Source organism: Rhinatrema bivittatum, chromosome 4, assembly GCF_901001135.1.
Source record: "Rhinatrema bivittatum chromosome 4, aRhiBiv1.1, whole genome shotgun sequence".
Taxonomy (NCBI): domain Eukaryota; kingdom Metazoa; phylum Chordata; class Amphibia; order Gymnophiona; family Rhinatrematidae; genus Rhinatrema; species Rhinatrema bivittatum.
The window spans coordinates 482,382,674-482,407,182 of record NC_042618.1 but is presented as its reverse complement, the minus strand read 5'-3'; the positions used below and the strand labels follow the sequence as shown (position 1 = coordinate 482,407,182).

Genomic DNA, 24,509 nt, shown 5'->3' with positions numbered 1-24,509 from the left:
ATCAGCTCATTCACAATTCAGTCTATGTAAATTTGATTTATTATCCAAAGATCAAGTAAACCGTATTTCCTGATTACCACCCACAAAATTCACAAAGATAAAAGAATAATGCAACATTTGCTCCAGCTTCTCTGTGTAGATGTAAAGTGCAGTCCCAAGGGGTTGTGTACATACCCCAGATGTATACTTTTAAGCAGTAAGAAGCTGTAACATTTCAAGCAGATTCTGTAGTGTCCATTCTCTCCTTGCTTGTATATGAATTATATTTACAATCAGGTGAGGACGAATTGAGACAAATGGCCAATGTACACTTCATATATGGATACATGAAATTTGATAAGACAATGAATGTAGTTGTAAAAGATTTGTCTTTTATATATTGTTTTGGAGAAATTCATTTTTAAGTGTTATTGATAGTGTTTCAAATGCAAACCCTTTGGAGAAGCAGCACTAATGTTTTGTCTCCGTAATTGCACATACATGGTTATTTTGATTTTTCACATCTTTTTTTGTTTTACTATTATAATTTAAAGCGTTAATATTTTATAGGGGGTCCTTCCCAGTGCCTAGACATGCAATCCCAAATCAGATGAAACAAGAATTCTTCACCCTGGATGCTGGACATCTCATACCAGGAATAAAAACATTTTAGCATCAGAATTTCTCAATCCCAGAACATCAGCAACTAATAATGAAATGTGATCTGTGGTCCAACCTCATACTCTCATTACAGTACATCTTACACTTTCTTAACGTTCACCAGATCAGTCCAGGCAGATGGGTTTTCTCCCCTACAAGCGATAGACAGAGAATAAAAGATTTACTATAACTGCCTGCACCAGTGATGGCGAACTCCAGTCCTCGACTGCCACAAACAGGCCAGGTTTTCAGGATATCTACAATGAATATGCATGAGAAAGAGTTGCATGCACTGCCTCCATTGTATGCAAAGCTATCTCATGCATATTCATTGTGGATATCCTGAAAACCTGGCCTGTGCATGGCACTCGAGGGCTGGAGTTCATCATCACAGGCCTACACTGTGCCACTACAGTCAGTATCTCTCTGTCTCCAGCAGATGGCACAGGTGCAAGGTGGTGCTGGTGGACCAAATTGCTCCCAGACGTTGTTAGGTCCTTTGGGCCATTCCACTGCTATAGTAGGGAAGACCAAGGTGAAGAGGGGAGGGGGGCTGTCTGGGATCCTCGGCTTGGCTTGCTCCCTCCTGGATATTAGGGGGAATTCTGAAAGTCAGTGCTGACTCCTTACTCCCCAGTCCTCCTCTCCTCGCTGTTGAGTCAGAAGCTTAAGACGACTTTAGCAGGCAAGTCTTTACCCTGTGTTTTTTTTCTGTGAGCTAAAAGTTTAGAATTAAAAACAAAAAAGCAATTCTGAGGAACCAGCGATTAAGTGTTCAGTGGGGGAAGTGAGAGAGAGTGCTTATTCATCAGTGGTGGTGTCTCTTGCATTGAGAGAGGATTAGTTTCAGGAAATGGCGCTTCTACTTTGCAGGTCAGACCATGTGGAACATAAACAATGGCATCTCCCACAGTGCACGGGAAAAAATGTCCAGTCTGCAGGGGGAGGCACGGGAAGATCACTGCGTTGGGGGAGGAGGTAGGATCCCCTGCCCAGTGAGACTTCCAGGCACGCAGGAGGAAAGAAGGCTGCCTCATTCTCTCAGGGCTGTGGTGTACAGCAGCTCCATGGCTAGGGCATGTTTGCGCTGGGCACAACCAATCTCTATGCGTGTGCAGGAAAAGGATGGAGAGGGTGGGGGCAGGGCTCACTTTTATAGCCAATGCCTTATATGATATTAATCGGACATCAGCTAGACGTCTGTGACTGCTAGGCCTGTGCTGTGGCTGTGTGGTCTAAGTTGCAGCTTGAAAATCTGCCTTTTTGAGGTAGGCTGTTCTTCAGGAAGGACTGAGAAGTTGGTGAAGCATTGGGGAGATTCAAAGTTGCAAAAGCTGTCTGAAGATAAGCCTAAAGGGCATGCGAAGGATTGCCCTACAGACAAAAGTTTAGGGAGCCGAGGGGCAGTGTCAGCCTGGGACGAGCTCTTCTTCGACATCACACAGACAGTCCTTTTGGGAAGGCCAAGAGGCTACACAGATGGCACTGGAGGTGACTCAGGAGGTACTAAAAGCTCCCAATGAATTTCTAGGGGTTTCACTCTCCTCTTTTCCGATTAGTGGATGACTGCCCCAGTTTTATAGAGAGTGGACCCAGCTCACAACAAACCAGCGGGGGTCTTGGACAGAAGGGACGGTTCCGCCTTAGACTTTGCTCACCCAGTGGTTTTTTTAACCCCTGCTCTTTAAGGAATTTTATGGCTACTGTGTTTTGTTCATATAGTTTTACTATGTCAGTACTGACTGACTGCAAGTGGCATAGCACCTTAAATAGGCAGTGACAGTAAATGTTTTATTCTCTGTCGCCATTTGCTAGTAGGGGAGAAAAACCCAACCCAGCTGGAATGGTCTGGTAGGACTCACGGACAGAAAATTAGCAGTTAAGAAGCCAATTTTCCCTTTTATAGCAGCCCAAAGCTGTCAAAAGATATGTCTCCAGATCTGGGGCTGGGAATGACTTGGAGATCTGCTCACTCGCTCACCTTATGAAGGATGAGGAAGAGCTTGGAACAGCCTCCTACCAGCACCCTGAATGCTGGTCACAGTGCTATGGAAAGTACTTCATTTGTTTAGCATAAAAGGTTTGTTTCAGGTAATCGTACCACACATTATGTTACATGGATGGGCATTAATTATTTCATACTGACAGATCGAACAGGATAAGCAGTGTTGCAATATTTTGGGAAATATAACCCTCTAACACATTCTGCTCATCTTCCTTTGTGAGGCAGTATCTTCCACTAATGTTCTTCCTTGCTATTCACACACACTCGTACCATAAAACCCTGTTATAATGAATTTCCTGAATTCCCGATGCCATACAATGCACTGCAATAGGACAGAGTGCAGTTCTTGTTCCTGTGAGCATTTTCTGGTTTCATGCTTTCACTTTGCGCGTTGACAGTGCTTGGAATGCCCCAGGTGCATCCTGCCTGCTGGGTTCATCTCTTGGGGAATTCGCAGTACTGTCCAAGGGCACTTTCGCCACTAGCCAGGCACAGAGTTCAGCCTTGCCCAGACCTGCTATTACTGCCAGTCAAAGATCTGTTTTCCTACAGGTGATGGGCTTTCCTTGAAACAGGTCAGCACTGCAGTGTTTGCAGTTATATAGAAGATTGAGCACTACAGCCAGGCCCAGCTGCAGACATTCACTGGGTGCTGCCGTGTGGGGCTGGAGTTAAGAAGCAGAGTTGGTTACTTAAGCATACACAGTTAAAAGATGTCTCCCCAGATCTGGGGGATCTGTACCAGATGGATTTAAAGTATGCTCCAACAAGAAAAGCAAAGAAATCAGAAACCTATAAAAAGTACAGGAAAGTGGTGGCAGGGATTTGGGGAGATGCGCTCATTGTTTCTCAGTGTGGGAGCATGAAACCCATTGATTGTAAAGGCAGACATACACTTTTACTCCTGATGACTTTGCTTTGCACCTCTTTCTTCCTATTGAACCCTGTTACACAAGCCTAAAACCATAAGCAGGAAAAGTCCCAATCTGCCCATGCTGTGAGACGTTCACCGTGGCACTGCTGCTGGAAGAAAGTCATCCTGCCAGGATGCGGGAGCGTCTCTCTCGTAGTAACATACTGATCTCTCGCACCAGCAATGGAGCAATGAACACCACGGTCAGACTTGTCTGTCAGGAAAGGAAATGAAGGAACAGGGAATTAATGCACCATACATAAGGTATTCACAAATTCTAATTTCAGCTCAATTACTGACTCTTATCTCCCCTGTGGCTCGGGACTAATCCCAGCCCTGTCTGCAATCGCCTGCCTTTTCTCTGCTCTCCTGCAAGAAGGAGAATGTTCCTGTTCCCCCATGTCTGGGATTCCATGAGAATCTTCCACCTCACAGATATTTACCTGCACTTGTAAGACCCATATGCTGCACTGGTTGAAGCCTGCTACAGATGCAGTTCTGCTGAATCCATGGCTCCTGCAAGACTGTCATTCTGCTACCTGTAGTTCCCTTCTCAAATGGTAATGCTACACTGATTACTCAAAATAGAGAAATTTCATACCTGATCATTTCCTTTCCTTGAATCCTGCTACACCAGTACAAATGCATAGGTTATCTTTCCCAACTAGCAGATAGAGGCAGATAGAGGCAGAGAGCTTTCCCTGTGACATCATCATGGATACATACAGTGGTGAAGCATAGCAAAAATCAGTATTGCCATCACAAAGCAAAAGACAAAAGCAACAAACTTTTTTTTTTTTTTTTAAATTGTTGAACAAATATGAAGTAGGATTCTCTCACACCAAAAGTCTTCCCAAACCTCCCCAGCAAGGGGGAAACAACAAAAGAGACAAGCATACAGAAAACAAAAAGTGAACCCAGCTTTCCCAAAGAATAAAGATTTTTGAAAAAATTTCTGGAAACACCTTATATATCACACCATGCAGGCCCAAAACATCTCAAGCGGTTCCTGGACTAGTGTAGCAGGATTCAAGAAAAGACAATTATTGGATAAGAATATATTTCTCCTTCCTTATTATTCAGTTACACCAGTCCAGACATTTGGGAAATACTCAAGCTAATTAACCTGGAAGGAAAGAAGTTAGGGCTGCTTTAAGGACTCCAGCTCTAAAGCTGCATCCTCCTTAGCATGAACATACAATCTAATGTTTTGTAAAGGAATGGAGAAATTACTTACCTGATAATTTCATTTTCCTTACTGTAGACAGATGGACTCAGGACCAAAGCTCAGGATTTCAAAGCTGTCGTCACCCTAGAAACACCCTTGCAGTGACCTCAGCCCTTCAGTATTCTCTTCAAAAGCCACTGTAGACATACTATTGAAAAAACTTGATTTAAAATATGATTAAAAACGGATAACCATAACTGTACTCAACCAATCGTAAACACTGAACCTAAGTAAGAATATAGATGCCCTGATCTAGGGACTGGATGTCGGCTTACCCGTAATCTCTTGGAATTGATATCCGCTCCACGGGTGAATCCTTGGCACCGATCTTGGGCAGCCATGGACAGGATGTTGAGTCCATCTGTCTACACTAAGGAAAACAAAATTATCAGGAGGTCATTTCTCTATTTCCTAGCGGGTTGCTAGATTGACTCGGGATCAATGGGGTGTACAAAAGCTACTCCTGATCGGGGCGGAGGCTGCCCGCGGTTCAGTTAACACCACCCTTGCAAAGGCTGAATCCTCTCGGCCTGTACGTCCAGGTGATAGAACCTGGAGAAGGTGTGCCAGGAGGACCACGTCACCACACGGCAGATGTTGACGGGAGACAGCAGTCTAGCTTCCGCCCATGAGACCACCTGAGCCTATGCGGAGGCAGGAAAGCCTATGCGGAGGCGCATAGGCTCTTGTGACCACTTCTTTAATCCAGCGAGCTATAGTAGCCCGCGAAGCTGGTTCGCCCTGCTTTCTTCCATCATGAAGGACAAACAGGCAGTCCGTCTTTTGGACCAGTTCTGAAAGTTCCAGATACCGCACCAAATGTTTACTGACATTCAAATGATGGAGGAGGCGATATTCTTCCACGCCCTTGTGCTTATCCAAGGATGGAAACGAAATGGACTGATTCAAATGAAACTCCGAGACTACCTTGGGCAAGAAGGATGGATCGGTACGAAGCTGTAACGCTCCTGGAGTCATCTAGTGAAACGGTTCCCGACACAATGCCTGTAGTTCAGACATGAATGTGCCGAGCACATGGCTACCAGGAATACCATTTTCAAGGTTAATAAATGCAAGGAAAGACTGCGCAGCAGCCGAAAGGAGGGCCCTGCCAAAAACTCCAATACTAGATTAAGATTCCATAAGGGAACCGGCCACTGTAGGAGTGGCCGCAGGTGCTTTACCCCTTTCAGAAAGCAGGCCATGTCTGGATGAGCTGACAGGCGGATCCTGTTTACCTCGCCCCTGAAACAGGAGAGCACCACTACCTGGACCTTCAAGGAGTTAAGGGTCAAACTTTTATTCAAGCCATCCTGCAAAAATTCTAGAATTAGTGGGATTTTGACCGCCCAAGGGGGGAGGGGGGGGGGGACACTGTTCCTTGCACCAGGCCTCAAATACTCTCCAGACCTTCACATAGTTTAGGGATGTAGAGAACAATCGCGTGTGGAAAAAGGTGGCAATTACTGTCACAGAATATCCTCACTTCATAAGGCAAGCCCTCCCAAGGACCAGAAAAGTAAGACAGAATCGAGTCGGATCCTCATGAATGACCAGTCCCTGCTGTAGCAGGATCCTGTGTGGTGGGAGGCACAGGGGGCTTCCACCAGGAGTCTCTGCATGTCTGCATACCATGGATGCCTGGGCCAATCTGGTGCTACTAGTAGGACATTCTCTGTGGTGCTCGATTCTGCAAATGATCCTGCACAGGAGGGGCCATGGAGGGAAGGCATATAACAACTCTTCTTCAGGCCAAGTCTGAACGAGAGCGTCGATCCCCAGGGACCACAGATCTCTTCTGCGGCGGAAGAATCGGGGAACCTTCACATTGTGAGATGTGGCCAGCAGGTCGAAGGACGGGAGACCTCAGCAATCTACTATCAGCTGAAAGGCTTTGGCTGACAATGTCCACTTTCCTGGATCCAGACTCTCCCTGCTTAGAAAGTCTACTCTGACGTTGTCTTTTTCCTGCGATGTGGGAGGCAGAGATCATCTGTAGATGTATTTCTGCCCATTCCATAAGATCAATCAATCTTCTGTGACACTTGTTGGTTTCTTGGTTCCACCCTGGCGCTTGATGTAAGCTACCGTCGTTGCATTGTCTGACATTACACGGACCGCTTGACCCTAGAGTCTGTGGCTGAATTGTAGACACACCAATCTGACTGCCCCAGGCTTTCAGTCAGTTGATGTTCCAGAGGGTCTCTTCCTCAGTCCAAAGTCCCTGGGCCGTCAGTTCCTTACAGTGAGCTCCCCTGCTCTGGAGGCTCGTGTCTGTTGTGAGGACCAGCCAGTTCGGAGCAGACAGGGGTACACCCCTGCTAAGATGAGCTTTCTGCAGCCACCACTGGAGCTGAGAACATACTCCCATAGGTAAGTGGAGGCAAATCGAATAGTCTTGAGACTGCGGGTTCCAACATAACAGCAGTGAGCGTTGAAGTGGTTGCTTGTGTGCCCTCACCCATGGCACTACTTCCAGGGTTGCCACCAAGAAACCAAGAACTTGGAGATAGCTTCACACCGTTGGGCGTCTTATGCACATCAACTGACACATTTGGGACATCAACTTCCGTATCCACTTGGTCGAAAAGAAGACCTTGTCCTGCTTGGTGTCAAATCTAACTCCGAGATATTCCAAGGGCTGGGAAGACTTGAAACTGCTCTTGTCCAGATTTACTACCCAACTGAGTTCCTGAAGCAAAGAGGTCATCCTGTTGGTCACCCAGAGACTCTCTTCCACAGACTTGGCCTGGATCAACCAGTCATCCAAGTACGGGTGCACCAGGATTCCTTCTTTTCTCAATGCTGCCGCTACAACCACCATAATCTTGGAAAATGTTCTGGGGGCAGTGGCTAGGCCTGGAACGGATAATGGTGACCCAGTCCCACAAAGTATAGTATCGTTGGTGTTCTTGAATGATTGGAATATGTAGGAAGGCCTTGGATGGATCCAGAGAGGTTAAGAACTCTCTCGATTGTATGGCCATTATCACAGAGCATAAGGTTTCCATGTGGAAATGATTCACTCGTAGATGTTGGTTGATGCTCTTGAGGGCCAGGATGGGGTGAAAGTAAACTTCCTTCTTGGGTACGATGAAATAGATGGAATAACGCCCCATATTTTCCTGGGGTGCAGGTACTGGGATTATAGCCTTCATCCTGAGGAGTCTTAAAAGAGTAATCTCCACTACCTGCATCTTATGCTGGGAGTGGCAAGGAGATGTCATGAATATGTCCCGAGGAGTGCCGTGTAATTCTAGCACATATCCTTCTCATATGACCTCCAATAAGCATTTGTCCAAAGTAATCTCAACCCACCACTGGTAGAAGAGGAACAGTCGATCCCCTATCTCCTCGTTCTGAGGGCAAGTCAGCAAAATTTCATTGATGGGTTCAGGACAAACCTGGATGCAAACCTTCCCCTCTCTTGGGTTGTTGACTACGAAAGGACTGAGACCTCCCAAAGGGTTGAGACCTCTGAAATGTCGAGTTTCAGTAGGGGCAAAAATATTGGGAGCCCCTGGATCGGCCCCTCATAGGCGAGGGGCGCCGTAACTGCTTCCTCTTATTTTCCGGTAGCCAGGGGCCTGGGGATTCACCCCATTTACTGGCCAGCTTTTCCAATTCGCTTCCGAAAAGAAGTGATCCTTTAAAGAGCATCTTTGTAAGATTGGCTTGGGAGGTTGCATTGGCTGACCAATTCCGCAGCCATAGCTGTCTACTAGCCGCCACCACGGAGGCCACTCCTCTGGCCAAAGTACGGACTAGATCCTATCCTGCATCTGCTAAAAAGGCGGCGGCGGGTTCTATAACTGCTCTGGAATTCACACCTGAGTTATCCACCTCCTAAGAGAGGAGTAGGCACGAACAAGCTACCAGAGCACAACAAGAAGCAATCTGCAAGGTAATTGCTTCTGCGTCAAAGGCTTGTTAAGGATGGACTCCATCCATCTATCATGTGCATCCTTTAAGGCTGCTCCTACCTCCACTGGGATAGCTGTTCACTTACAGACAGCACAGACCAGCACAAATGTTCTCTTACTGCCGGATCCAATGGGTATAGAGCTTCTAATGCTTGTCCCCCTTTAAAACTTGCTGCCGGGGAATACCATTCCAGATCAATCAACTCCTGGATGGCTTCCAGTACTAGAAAGTAGCAAGAGGCTATCCGTAGGGGGATCAAAATGGGATTCTTCTTTGGTTCCGTCATAGAATTGGTCCCAGGGACTCCCAGCGTCTGGAAAAATAAGGCCGGCATTTCGTGTCTATGAAGGAACTGCAACATGGTTTGATATGGTTCCAACCGCAGGGGAATTTCCCCTACTTCCAAGGTTTCCAGATCATCCTCTGTGTCTGGGCTAATTGGATCCCTACCAGGGATGCCCTTTATAAGATCTGCTGATAGGACTGGGAGAGGGAGGGCTTACTGGCTGAGGTTCTGTCCGGACAGGGGCAAGCGAGGTAGTAGACTGCGCCTGTACGAAGGCTTGTAGACCCTGGAAAAATTCCACCCAAGAGATGGCAGCCGGGTCCATGCCTAGCCCAGGAGGTACTGGGGTAGATGCCGCTGAATTTCCCTTTCCCATGGATGACCCAGTTAAGAGAGTATTCAGATCTAGGGTACTTCAAGTTAAGGCTGTGGCTAACCCATCCTCTGAATGGGAGGAGCTGGGCTTAGCAAAGTCTGGGAAGACCAACTCTCCTTGGGCTTCCTCACAGTGCTGACATAAGTTGGAATGCAAGTCAGACTGTGAAGTCCTAAAATGACAAACAGTGCAGAGAGAAAGGCGATATGATTCTTGGTTCCGGCACCAATGGCGGCAGCAACTGTGTGTTCTATCAGCTTGCACTTAAAATTTTATGCGCATAGATTTTGAGTGCCTAGGCAGAGCACGGTGAGGCGCATGCACAGCCTGTGCGCCCATTTTTTTCTTATCTCCTGCGCTTAACAGGTTGTGTGCACAGGTACACGCCTGACATTATGTGCACCGACGTCCTATGGAGGGCAATACGGCACACACAAACAAAGCACGCACAAGATGGTGCTGCCATGGCCTACCAATCCCAAAGCTGGGCCTAGTCCCCCCGGGGGGGGGGGGCACTCAACCTGCTCAGAAGCCCACTTCCCATTGCCCCAACAAGATCAGGAACGACACTGGTAAGGCGTGCCGAGCACAGAGACCAGAGGAAATCTTACCAAAACCCTTCTTATCGTCTCTGACCAAGAGGCAGATCATTTTTTTTTTAAACTTACCTGGGCTCAGCGCTTACCAGCTAAGTATAGAGATGGTCTCCCGCTGTGGGGGGAGAGGACTTTGGACATCACCGCCTCGCTCTGCTTCTTGCACCCACTGCCTTTCAACTGCACAAGCAGCAAGTCCATGCCGGGAATTGTCTACTGGACCAAGGCACGCCTCTGAGGGATCTCAGAAATCGCCTCAGGAATTCTCAACTGGGGGAGGGACCTTTAGGTATCACCTCAGGAGAGTGGGGCTCAATTTTTTTCTCCAATTTAAATGTAGAATTTCTCCTTCCAAAAAGTACAGCAATCCCCATAGGGAGAGGCACGTCCACCATCTGCTGGAGATGGAGAATACTGGAGGGCCGAGGTCACTGCAGGGGTGTATGCAGGGTGACGTCAGCTTTAAAATCTGATTCCATCTCCATATGCTGGCAGGGGAGCATAACCCATTGGTCCTGAGTCCATCTGGCTACACGCTAGGAAAAGTCAACCTTATCTTCTGGAAGTTTTGAGGCTTCGTCACTTTGAGATCTTTCACCAATGTTTCAAATCTTCCCCAAATAACTTTCCCTTGAAGAGAAGTTTGCACAGATAAATCTTTAAATATGCATCTGCTGTCCAATGATGCAGCTGTAAAAGCCTGTGGGCCACCACTGACAAGGCACACTAATAGGTGGTGAAATCCAAACCACAATGTAGATGCAGTATATGAGGTCAGGAAACAAAATTCAAGTCCACCAGTTTATGCTATTCTCAGCGAGTTCTGTGATAGTTGCATAATAAGACAAAGTTCAATAGCAAAGAAATGAAATGTTGCATAATAAGACAAAGTTCATTAGCAAAGAAATGAAATTAATTTGTGCTAGTTCATTTCTTTGCTATTGAACTTTGTCTTATTATGCAACTATAATAAAGCTCCCTGAGAACAGCATGAATTTTGTTTCCTGACCTCGTATACTGCAACCACCACTGGAGAGGCCACCAACCTAAACATACATAGCATCAACAAGGAACACAGCTCCAGACTCAAACCGAGACACCTCCTGTCCCTCTGAAAGCTGCTGTATCCAGCGCAAAAAAGTCCAAGCTACATAACCCCCACGTAACTTGTGCTGTCAAAGCTATGGAAGTGAACGCATGCTCTAAAAGGACCTTGATCTTTCTAGCCTAGGGATCCTTCAGGGCTACGACCTCCTCCACTAGGACAGTAGCTGTGCAGGTAACCGCCAAAACCAGAACATCTACCTATGGCATCTGAGAAAGGCACTGAATGGCATCTGGAGGTATAGGATACAATTTACTTAAAGCTTTGACACATTTAAGTCCAGGAGATTCTTATTCTGAAACAGAGTATCCCCTTCCACTTCAGGATGTAGCAGGAACCCATGAATAACAGGATCCCATATCGGGGTCTCCCGCACCTTAATATTATTTGTGGGACGTCTTGAGGCATGTAACCACAGACTGATGACAGTGTCATTCTCCTCATCACAGGAAAGTACTACCTCTTCCAGGGACCCAACTCTGAACCCTCCTCTAGGTCACAGACTGGAGAGATCCTCAAGGTATCCTTCAGGCTGACCAGTCCAGCTGTTAAATTGGTCTACTTAGAAGGACCCCAGGCATGGATTTAGTGCTTGGCACTGGCCTATGGAAACAGTGGCTTCTCTTCCTCCTTCACTAGGCCGCTGGAAGGCCAGTAAATCTGATGCAAAAAATCTGGAGAGAAATACCCTCTAAAAGAGGGACTAGGGCCTGACTGCAAATCATAAACAAAATCCCCCCTAGGAAATAATATCAGAGATCCTCAAAAGCCCCCCAGCCCAATAGGAGCAGAAGGTGCAGATTGGGAGGAGACAAAAATGGCAGGGGTGCCAATTAAAATTAGTGCTTAAGAGTTTGTGCCTGGCTCACCTTCCCTGCACCGCTGGTATCTGAGATTCCCTATCTGAAGTCTTTTTCCTACTGCGTCCAGGACAGTAGGAGGCAATGGAGCTGTGCAGCAGAGATTCTCACCCCCCATCCAGGAGCAGCAGAAGCCTAAGGAGCCCAAACCCTCAGGCTGACATCCGAGAGAAGACTCGTAGGCCCGAGGCATCCCCTTCCTGCCAGCTTTCCAGCCTCTCTGCACCAGCAGACACGGACTGTAAATTTTCTCTTTTTTAAAAAACTTTATGGAGAAGAAAATCTAAAGGCACAAGGTTGGAGTAGGGAGAGAGAACCTTCTCAGCTTCAGCAGCTCTCCCTCAACTCTACCAAGTCCCCTCTGAAAGGTAAAAACTAGTAGCCTGGCCCACAGTCCAGAAACACACCACCAGACAGGCAAACCTGTTGCAGCTGCTGGAGGCAGAGAATACTGCACCAGTCTATGTATCTGTGCTGATGTCCTCTGCTTCCATCTGCTGTTGATGAAGATAACCCATATGTCTGGACTGGTGCAGGATAAAGATAGGAATATTTTTTAATGCTACAGCACACTATGTGCATAGCACATTACAAGTAACAATGTCCCTACCCAAAGAGCTTACACAGAACAAGTTTACATAATCTGATGAAAGGGTCCAGGAGGGCCCTCAGGACCATATCTTTGACCGACTTCCTGCTCAGTGGCCTTTTCACTGTCTAACTCACTCGCTCTTTTTGCTCAAAAATATCTGGTCCTTTTTTTTTTTGGCATAAAAGGTGGCTTTTAAAATCTTTGACCCTTATTTCTTCTCTTACATCAAACAAACATCACATTGATAAAGGAAATCTTACTTTCATTCCTTTGAAAATAAACAATTTAACAATGTGGCTGGCATTCTTGTTCTATTAAGAATTGCAGTAGAATGGCAAATTATAGAGAAATTCAAAAGCCAAAAAACAGGGAATTTCAAAACCTCAAAAATGAGGGAGGAAGCTCAGGCTCCTGAAAAAGCCAGAAGAGAGGAGGGGGAAGCCAGGACCTTCATAGCGCTAAATAGCACCCTGGGGGGCTGGTGACGAGTCCCCCTCATCTGCTGGCCTGTTGCCCGCCACAGATGTGGGTGGCTGCAGCAAGCAGAAAATCCTTCTGTTTTGGTGCTACGCTAGCACTAGTTTTGCACCCCATTACCAATGGCCCTGAAGGAAGCTCCAGGATAGGAAAATTGGTTCTTACCTGCTAATTTTCGTTCCTGTAGTACTACAGAGATCAGGCCAGACCAGTGGGTTATTCATCCTCCCTCAGCAGATGGAGGCAGAGAACAAAACTTTGAGGCACTGCTACTTAACCGAGAGTACCATCTGCAGTCCCTCAGTATTGAGCTGTACCCAAGCCAAGAGTAATCTAAATACCCCTTGAACGGACAGAGAGATTAAAGAGTTGGAAACCCCTCAAACTGTAAACCTTGTTCATCCACAACCAAACAACATGAAAACTGGAAATACCGCGGGATCTGCCCAACTATGATAAACCTTATAATAAAGATTCTTTGCTTACAGAATAATAGCCTTGGCAGAAAGGTCAGTCTTTCGGAATTAACTGGGAGGGCCCTTGGACTGGATCTGTGGTATTACAGGAATGAAAATTAGCAGGTAAGAACCAATTTTCCTTTCCTGAACATATCCAGATCAGTCCAGAAAAGTGGGATGTACCCAAGCACCCCTAAACTGGGCGGGAACCCAAAAGACCCACGCGCAGGACACTCTCAAAGGAAGGCTCAACCTGCACCCTGACATCTAGATGATAATGTGTGGTAAAGGTATGAATCGAGGACCACACCGCAGCCCTACAAATCTCCTGAGGTGACAGCAGCTGATACTCAGCTCAGGACACCTGCGTCCTATTGGAGTGAGCTCTCAAACCCACAGGAATCTGCCACCCTTTACAAATGTAAGCAGAAAAAATGGCCTCCCTAAGCCAACATGAAATGGTAGCCTTAGAGGCCATGTCTCCTTTCTTCGCTCCATCATACAGAACAAAAGATGATCAGAGCGATTAAAACGCATTAGTGACTTCTAAATAGCGCAGACAGTCTGTCTCACATCAAGCAACTGTAACTCTATCCTGAGGAGATTCTCTCGACCACTCCGGAAACACCACAGTCTGATCGACATGAACAAAGGAAGGCACTGTTCTCAACAAAACCCTGTCACTGTAAATCCGCAAAAACAGGTCCCTACAAGACAGGGCCTGCAGCTCCGAAATCCTTCTAGCCGAACAAACTGCCACCAGAAACACTACTTTCAGTGTCAAATCCTTCAGGGTTGCTCTTCTAAGAGCCTCAAAGGGAGCTCCGAGGAGAACGCGAAGAACCAGGTTGAGACTCCAATCCGGACAAATCTTTCACACCAGAGGACGCAAATGCTTTACCCCCTTGAGGAACCTAACGACATCAGGATGAGCAGACAAAGTCCTACACTGAAATCTGCCTCTGAGCGCTCACAAAGCAGCCACCTGCACACGAAGTGAGTTGTATGCCAAACCCTTGGACAACTCCTGATGCAGGAAGTCTAACACATGCGACACATCCACCGTCAGGGGATCCAGCTGATGTTGAAGACACCACACTTCAAAAAGTTTCCAGACCCTAACATATGCCATCATGGATGTTGCCGGCCTCCTGGCCTGAAGAAGCGTGGAGATGACTTGCTCAGAGTAACCCTTCAAGCACAGTCTCCACCTCTCAAAAGCCAACCCACTAGACAGAAGTGATCCTCTCAATCTGGGAATATGGGTCCCTGACACAGCAACTCTGGGAGATGAGCCAGCCTGAGGGGACCATCTACCGCGACCCTCACCAGATCTGCGAACCATGGTCTCCGTTGCCACTCTGGTGCCACCAGAACCACGCTCTCGGGATACGACTCTATGCGCCTGAGGACCTGACTTATGAGAGGCCATGGAGGAAAAACGTACAGGAGGATTCCTGTCGGCCAAGGACACACCAAAGCATTGAGACCCACCAAAATGACCTATTTTTCTTCGACTGAAAATCTGTCTTTGAATTGAGTCAAGTAAACCCATGAATAATAGTTGAGTCACGTCACCATCAGATCCAACTTGGGAACACCCATCTCCCCTGGATCTAGCTGTTGCCTGCTGAGGAAGTCCGCCTGCACATTGTCAACTCCCACTACATGGGATGCCCAAGCAAATAACCTCTGAGCTTCCCAGCGCCGGAAGCTCCATGGCATGACTCTTCATGCCTCCTATCGATTGATGCACACCACCGCTGTCGTGTTGTCTGAGAACACTTGAACCATTTGCCTCCTGACCAGGGGCAAAAAGCTTCCAGGGCTCAACGGACCGCCCTCGTCTTGAGATGATTGATGGACTAGGACTTTTCTTCCGATAGCCACAGACCTTGCACTGACCGGCCAAGCACACTGCCCCCCAACCCGAGAGGCTTTCATCTGTGGGAACCACCACCCAGCCCAGAGGTTCCAGGTCCATCCCCTTCTCTAAATTGGGACGAGACAGCCACCACGCGAGACTGGACCTGGATTCTCGAAGCAGAGGCAAGGGAAGATGGAACTCCTCCGACCAAAGATGCCTCCTGGACAACAGTGCGCATTGCAGTGGCCTCTTGTGCACAAACCCTAAAAAAACTAAGTCCAACATTGAAGCCATGGACCCCAGAACTTGCAAATAGTCCCACACAGTTGGGATCACCAACCGAAGGAGACACTTCGTCTGGAATTGCAACTTCACCACCCGGTCCACTGCCAGGAAGACTGCCCTGCTGAGTGTCAAACAGACTCCCAGGTAAACCAGGATTGGGTCGGCTCCAAATGACTCTTCGGCACATTTATGACCCACCGAGCAACTGCAAGGTGAACATTACCCTCTGGAGACCTCTCCACACTTCCTCCTTTTGACTTCGCTCGAATCAGCCAATCGTCCAGGTACGGATGTACCAAATTCCTTCCTTGCGAAGGGCTGCTGCCCCACTACCATCACTTTGGTGAATGTATGTGGCGCCGTTGCCAGACCAAAAGGAAGGGCCTCCTGAACTGAAAAGTGTTGAGCCAACACCATGAAACGAAGAAACTTCTGATGTTCCATTTGAATAGGAATGTGCAGGTACAACCTCTGTGAAGTCCAGGGAACCTAAAACTCTCTCTTGAGAACTGCCGCTATTAGGGTGTGCAGTGTCTCCATGCGAAAGCGCAGGACTCGAAGGGACCGGTTTACCTTCCTGCAAATCGAGAATGGGACGAAAGGAGCCCTCCTTTTGGGAACCACAAAAGTAAACTGAATACTTCCCGGTCCTTGCTCCACCAAAGGAACAGGAACAATGGCCCTGAGTTAAGCAATCGCTGCAGAGTCTCCCACACCACCTCCCGCTTGCTGTGAGAGACCAGGCCTCCCCTTATTGGGCATGAAAATTCTAGGCAAGTAGCCTCTCGTATCACCTCCAGGACCCACTGGTCCGAGATAATCCTTTCCCATTCCTTGAAAAAGCTGGACAATCTGCCTCCCTCAGCTTCTATGGAGGAGTGGGGAACCCTGGCTTCATTGGGCTGACCCGTCTCGCGAGCTCCACAAAGGACTGCTGGCGCCCATACCGCCCTGCTTCAAGGTGGAGCCAGATGAGGGCTTGCCAGAACGAAACCTGCGAGGGTCCTGAAAACAGGCCCAAGCTCGGAACACCTTCTTACTGGACTTCCTGACCAAGTGTTAACTGTTTAACACCCTCCCACCCTGCCCCTCTACCCACCCACCCCTGGGTTTTGTTTTTCTGATATAGGCTGCCTGAATACATAATTGGGCAACAAGATAAATTGGAAATTTGATAATTCCTTAGGTGTTATCCATCAAATAAATTTACCAAAATGAGGGCAATCCAACGTAACTATTGTGGAGCCTTTATTCTGAGGGAATTCATCTGGAAACTTAGGGCTTGCCCCATTTGTTCAGAACTCTCTTCCTTGAAAAAGGAGCTGGCTGAAGTTAAAAGCTGAATTAGCAATAAAGAAGATTTCACCCACTTTACAGCATTCAGGAATTAATTCCCCATTACCACAGAAATACCAAAAGTCAAGGAAAAAGGGGTTTACAGTGGGCTCAGGTAGGATAAGACCTGTGACCCACAGACACCCATTCTTCACAACTGTGCAGCCCACATGTCTACTCCCCCACTCACAGGAACCCAAAAAACAACAGGATTTCAGTGGGTTCTGGTAGAATTAGACCTGTGATGCGGAGACACACGCTGTTTCAAGTGACACAAATACAAAACACCTTCTCTGTATTAGGTAATGAAGAAGCTCTTGTGAAAGAGATTGAAGTGTTATCTGAAAAGAAAGAAGAAACCCAATGCATAGAGAAATTCCATAATACAATCAGTAACCAAAGGAAAAAGCTCATTGTGCTGGGTGACTCTGTCATCAGAGGCACTAATCTGGGAACTCTGAGGGAAACACTACAGTTAAATGCCTCCCAAGATCATCGGCCAGCAGAAATGCTACTCAGATAGTCAAAGCGATCAAAGAAGAAAGCAAAGACTCTAAAGGTGATATTATCATCCATCTGGGAACTAACGACCTTGCTAGTAACAGCATCCAAGCAGAACAGAGAGATTTCCAGTCTCTAGCGAAGCAGATTAGTCACATGGCAAAGACTATTGCCTTTTTAGAAGTGTTACCTGTTCATGGAAAGGGGAAAGAGAGGCTAAGCCATATTAATAAATTCAATGTATGATTCAAATCCTGGTGTAAGGAACAAAGCTTTGGATATATTGGGGGCTGGGGCCATGTATGGAACAGTAAAAAGCTCTTTGTCAAAGATGGCTTTCATCTGTCTGTGGCAGGAAAAAGGATCATAAGAGATAAATTAAAATCCTATGTCATAAGGCATTTAAACTAGATGCCGGGGGTGGCAGAAGGAAATTAGAATGTCACCCCCCAAATACAAATGCAATGGAAAAGGGTGAAGTGGATAACAAAACTCAGTTAAATAAGTCACAAAAGGAGTCCAAGAAAAGCAGTAACCTGAAAGAGAAAAGCTGGAAAGCTTTGAGCACAAATGCTCACAGTTAAGAACATAAGAACATTTATTTTATTTATTTATTTATTTTTAATTTTTATATACCGAGGTTTTTATAGAGACTACAAATCACTCCGGTTTACATATAACGATAAACTGCCCAACAGAGATAAGGGGCTTTACATAGAACAGTGGTACATATGGAACAATATAACTGGATGACAATTTAACATAATGATAATAAATAATATGGTATAGTTTAACATTGTAATTAATAAAATTATGTAATATAATCTGTATAATTTAACTATTTAACTTGGATATAGTGACATATTAACCATGCCAAATATAAATAATAATATAAAATTATTATTTTATATTAAATATTATTATTTATATTTATATTAAAAGAACATAAGAAATTGCCATGCTGGGTCAGACCAGTATCCATCAGCCCAGCATCCTGTTTCCAACAGAGGCCAAACCAGGCACAAGAACCTGGCAATTACCCAAACACTAAGAAGATCCCATGCCACTGATGCAGTTAATAGCAGTGGCTATTCCCTAAGTAAATTTGATTAATTACTGCAAACCCTAATGTGGAGGCGGACTTGGACATTGTTGCTGTCACGGAGACATGGTTCACGGAATCTCATGATTGGGATACGGCCATACCGGGCTATAACTTGTTAAGGAAGGACAGAGAGGACAGAAAAGGGGGAGTGGTGGCTCTTTATGTCAAAAACAATATCCAAGCATCTGAGCTGCAAGGAAGATGGGGCAAAGAAGAAGCACTATGGGCCGACCTAAAAAATGATGATGGGGCATCCATTTTTATTGGAGTGGGTTACAGGCCTCCAAACCAAAAGGAAGAGCTGGACAGAGATCTGGTTGAAGACATCCAAAAGATGGGAAAGAAGGGAGAAGTGGTGATCGTTGGAGACTTTAGTCTGCCGGATGTAGACTGGAGAATCCCGACTGGAGAATCCCTTCTGCAGAATCTAACTGTAGCAGAGAGATAGTGGATGCCTGGCAAGGGGCTCTGTTCAAACAAATGGTAATGGAACCCATGAGGGAGGGAGCTATTCTTGATTTAGTGCTCACCAACAAAGATAATGTCTCTAATGTCCAGGTGGATGCCCACCTCAGCACCAGTGATCATCAAATGCTATGGTTTCATATCACAAATAGGATAAGGAGAAGTCGCACGAAGACCCGGAGTTTTGCAGTTCAAAAACAAGGACTTTGTTGAAATGGGGAAGTACCTGGAGGAAGAACTAGAAGGCTGGGAGAACAAGAGAGATGTGGAATAACGGTGGGCCAAACTAAAAGGAGCAATTACCAAGGCAACTAATCTATATGTTAGAAAAGTAAAGAAAAGCAAGAGAAAAAAGAAACCTATCTGGTTCTCAAAGGAGGAGGCTGATAAAATAAAAGCTAAAAGAACAGCATTTAAGAAATATAAAGGATCCCAAAGGGAGGATCACAAGGAAGTATATCTGATGGAACTGAAGGAGACGAAGAAAGTAATCAAGACAGCAAAAAGTCAAGCAGAAGAGATAAAGCGAGGTGACAAAACATTTTTCAGGTACATCAGAGAAAGGAGAAAAGTCCAAAGTGGTATAGTGAAATTGAAATATGAAAAGATCAATGTGTTGAGAGAGACGAAGAAATGGCAGAAATATTAAATGAATACTACAGTTCGGTGTTCACTAAAGAGGACCCTGGAGAAGGACCGTCGCTAGTTAACAAGAAACTGGAGGAGAGTGGAGTAGATGAAACTCCGTTTACAGAAGAGAATGTATGAGGAAGAGCTAGGAAAACTGAAAGTGGACAAAGCCATGGGGCCTGATGCGGTTCATCCGAGGATACTGAGGGAGCTCAGAGAAGTGCTGGCGGGTCCACTGCATGACCTATTCAATAGATCCCTAGAAACGGGAGTGGTGCCGAGTGACTGGAGAAGAGCGGTGGTGGTCCCGCTTCACAAGAGTGGGAGCAGAGAGAAGGCTGGAAACTACAGACCGGTTACCCTCACCTCGGTGGTGGGAAAAGTAATGGAGTTGCTGCTGAAAGAAAGAATAGTTCACTATCTACAGTCAGAAGAATTGCTGGACCAGATGCAGCATGGATTCACCAGGGGAAGGTCCTCTCAGACAAATCTGATTGACTTTTTTGATTGGGTGACTAGGGAATTGGATCAAGGAAGAGCGCGCGATGTCATCTACTTGGATTTCATCAAAGCTTTTGATACGGTCCCGCACAGAAGGCTTGTGAGTAAAATGAGAAGCTAGGAGTGAGTGGCTGAGGTGGTAGCCTGGATTGCAAACTGGTTGACGGACAGAAGACAATGTGTGATAGTAAATGGAACTTACTCTGAAGAGAGAGCAGAGTTAAGCGGAGTGCGCAAGGTTCAGTGTTGGGACTGGTCCTGTTCAATATCTTTGTGAGAGACATTGCGGATGGGATAGAAGGTAAGGTTTGTCTTTTTGCGGATGATATTAAGATCTGCAACAGCATGGAATATCTAGTAAGAGAAAGGAAGTGATGATCCCCTTGTACAGAGTGGCCTCACCCTGGAGTGCTGTGTTCAGTTCTGGAGACCATATCTCCAAAGGGACAGAGACAGGATGGAGGCGGTCCAGAGAAGGGCGACCAAAAAGGTGGATGGTCTTCATAAAATGACTTACAAGGAGAGACTGAAGAACCTAAATATGTATACCCTGGATGAGAGGAGGAGCAGGGGCGATATGATACAGACTTTCAGATACTTGAAAAGTTTTAATGATCCATGGTCAAAACAAACATTTTCCGTTGGGAAAAAATCAGTAGAACTAGGGGTCACGATTTGAAACTCCAGAGAGGAAGACTCAGAACCAATGTCAGGAAGTATTTCTTCACGGAGAGGGTGATGGATGCCTGGCATGCCCTTCCGGAGGAAATGGTGAAGACTAAAACTGTGAAGCATTTCAAAGGGGCATGGGATAAACACTGGTGGATCCATAAAGAATAGAGAATGGGAATGAAGAGAAGAGCCATGGGGGTGACTTGCTGGAATGGAGGCTATCATCTGGTAATTACTACCCCTTACTCAATAAGCCTCACACAGTTAATGCTACTCCAACATTGCTCTCTGCTTCAACGGCAAGGGAAATGTGGAAAGAGGATTTGATTTCAGACAACATCCAACAAGGACTGAACTACACAGTCTGGGTAAACAAATAAGCCTGGGGGTAGCTTGCTTATTGGGCGGTTACTACCCTAAACCAATTAGCCTGATACTTCACTTTGAATGCATATAGTGTTGCTCTCTTGCTTCAACAGCAGGGAGAAATATGGGAAAAGAGGATTTACATTCAGCCAACATCCAACAAGGCATGGATCTGTGCAGTCTGGGTAAACAAGCATTGGGGTAACTTGCCTGATGCAGCGGTTACTACCCTTAACCATTAAGCCTTATGCTCACCTATGATGCAACTCCAACATTAATCTCTGCATCAATGGCAGGGGGTGGCAGGAAATTTGAATCAAAGTTACCAACAAGTGCCCTGAACTTGGTGGTCGGTGAAACAGATTAGTATGGGAAAATAAGTGTGGGAGCTTGCTGGGCAGACTGGATGGGCCGATTGGTCTTTTTTTGCTGTCATTTCTATGTTTCCTGTCTTCCAGCAATCTGCTCCCCTTGGACTTCTCTAACACCTTCATCAATTAATCCAAGTCCTCTCCGAACAACAGCTTCCCCTTAAAGGGGAGGTTACAGAGCTGGACCTTAGACAAATAGGCCGACTAGTTATGAAACCACAGAAACCTATGAGCCACCACCGAGGAAACCATGCTGCGAGCGGATGTATGCACCAAGTTCATAAAGCGCATCTGCCACATTATTTATTTTTATTTATTTATTTGTAAGTTTTTTATATACCGAAGTATTGGTGTTGGCCTTCACTCCGGTTTAACATTTATAACAATGATCTACATTAAATCAGAGGAGCAACAATAACATTGATTAACATTAGTAACTTCGAGATAACAATAGAAAAAAATTAGTTAATAGTGACAATGGAAGTGGTTAGATATAAACATTGTAAGTATGCGGTCATTAAGTGGAGATGAAGGATAATCGATGGGTATCGTTGAAGTGGGTTTAAGTAGGTTTTAGGGTTGGGTCGATGGAAAGGTGGAGGGGGCTTAGGGGAGGGAGGAGGGAGGGTTAGGGTGATGGGAGCAGGGAGGAGATGGGGTAGTGTTGGACTTGTGGGTATTGTCCTTTGGTTGGTTAGCCTATCCCCTCTTTGTATGCTTGTAGTCTATTCCGGCCTCAGGCGGGCTGCCTGCAAGGAACCACTGTCTCCTGCCATAGCCGGCGTTCGAGCCTTCTGAACCCAACACAGACAGGCCCTCTGCTTCAAACTAATGGCCGCTCACAGACTCAATACTAAGACCTCAAACATCTGCTTGAGCTTCACTTCCAGCTTGTGGTCCCCTGTACATCCTTCAGGGCTGCAGCCCCCATCACGGGAATTGACATCTTTTTTGTAACCGCTAATACTGCTGCATCCACCTTCGGAATCTTCAGCAGTTCAAGGGCTTCTTCCATTAAGGGATAGAGCTTGGCCACTGCTCTGCCCACCTTCAAAACTAGCATCCGGGGAGTCCCACTCCCGGTTCACCAACCTTGGATCTTCTTGGGCAACGGAAAGACGCCAGAGGGCCCTCTCAGTCCATCCAGGATGGGAATAACACCCTCATTATCCGACTCCTCTTGAGTGACCTTCATGCCTAATTCCTCTAGCACCTGAGGAATCAGAGGCCGCAGCTCTTCCCGCCTGAATAAATGAACCACTCACGGGTCATCCCCTTCCGAAAAGGAAACTCGTCCGAATCAGCGTCATCCTTAGATCCGCCCGACACGACCCAAGATGCTGCAGGATATCATCATCCATCTGTAAAGCCATCTTAAGCTTCTTACCTCCTTCTCCGTGCACCCCTCTTGACTAGGTAGGCCTTATGCAGGAGGAGAACAAATTCTGGGGAAAAATCCCCCAAATCCAAGGGACTGTTGATTGTATCCTCCTCCCCATCAGAGGCACCCTACCTCACCAGGGAAAGGGGGGGGAGGGGAATCCCCAAAGCGCAGCGCGACCTCTGGAGCAGCTTCGCCAGTGGAATCAGGAATGGGCCTGGCCGACCGGAGGCCTCGATTCCTCTCTCGGCTCCGATCTGCACTCTGGGTAGAGGGACGGTGCATCCAGCCACACCGCAGCAGCACCACAAGCGTTGCACGTGGCCAGTTTGTTTCGGCGCCATAGACTCTGCAAGCGCTACGCAGCGTCCCCTCGCTAGGCCTCCCACGTGGCGCAGAGGCAGCATGGCGCAGCACACGCCGACCTCCGGACAGCTGCCAAAAAACCGAACACCCCCCCACCTGTGCGGCTCCCCAGATCGCAGTTCGTCTCACCAGCTGGGCACTTGCCCCAGTACTGAAGCCACGAAAGGAAGGGTGATCGCACTGTGGCCCCCCTGAGCTAGAGTCAGCACCGTTCTCCGCACCCACCCGGAGCCCCGGGCTATCGGTGCACAAATACACACACTCCACCTTACACTCCTCGTCACTGGCCAACCCCCGCAGCCCAGGCCCACTACAGATGACTCCTGATAGACATTCCTGCTGACAATTGGCTGCTTCACTTTCTGTTTTGTTTTTTTTAAACAAAAAACGTAATACTTCCCGGCCAGGATTAGTGGTGGTGGAGTGGGAAGCCTCAGAGGGTAGAGGGAGCCGGATCCCCTGGCTATCGAACCATTCAGTACACTGTGAACGAACACAGTTAGGGGTATCCAACCCCCAGGTCGCCCGGCTCCACCTGAGGGATGGTCCATGAAGGTGCCTAACACCTCAGGGAGCATCCTCTGTCCCCTACCTTCCTAACCTAATAAATAAAATTTTTTAGTTAATGTTTAAAGTAACTAATTTATTTTTTATTAACAACTAGACTGCAGGTTTGCACCTCTACCATCTGCTGGAGTCAGAGAAATACTGAGGGGACTGCAGGTGGCTCGGTTAAGTAGCAGTGTCTCAAAGTTTTGTTCTCTGACTCATCTGCTGGTAAAGGATGAATAACCCACTGCTCTGGCCTGATCTGGGTAAGTTCAGGAATCCTGAATCCCCTCATGTAGGGAGGACAGAGTCGAGGCCCCCTGAGTGAGAGGAAGTCTCTTCCTTCTCTCCTGACTTTGGCTTCTGGGGCATCTGAAGGTCCCACTCTCTGCCTCCTTTTTCTCCTAGAACTGTTTTAACAATCTAAAACGGAGCAGAACAGAAGGTGCTTACCATAAGAATGAAGAAGTAAGAAAACCCACATCCAGCCGAGTTGGTTCTGGATCAGGGACAAACCAAATACTGTACAAGAAAGAAGAGGCAGTGCAGTTACTTAACAGCCGACACTGTCCTGGGATTGCAGAACAGTCCCATTCACATCCCTACTCCAGGAAGATTACATGACGTGCTGCACGTCTTAGTTCTGGCCGAGGCCG

General features: G+C 46.8%; 1 long non-coding RNA gene across 1 annotated transcript; it reads right to left on the bottom strand.

Moving 5' to 3' along the window:
• Positions 1-21: 21 nt before the first annotated feature.
• LOC115089245 lies at positions 22-24,378 on the bottom strand. The gene is made up of 2 exons (XR_003856034.1): positions 24,307-24,378; positions 22-3,771 (listed from the first exon to the last, which is right to left on the bottom strand). It is a non-coding gene; the product is annotated as an uncharacterized LOC115089245 (long non-coding RNA).
• Between the last annotated feature and the right edge of the window lie 131 nt (positions 24,379-24,509).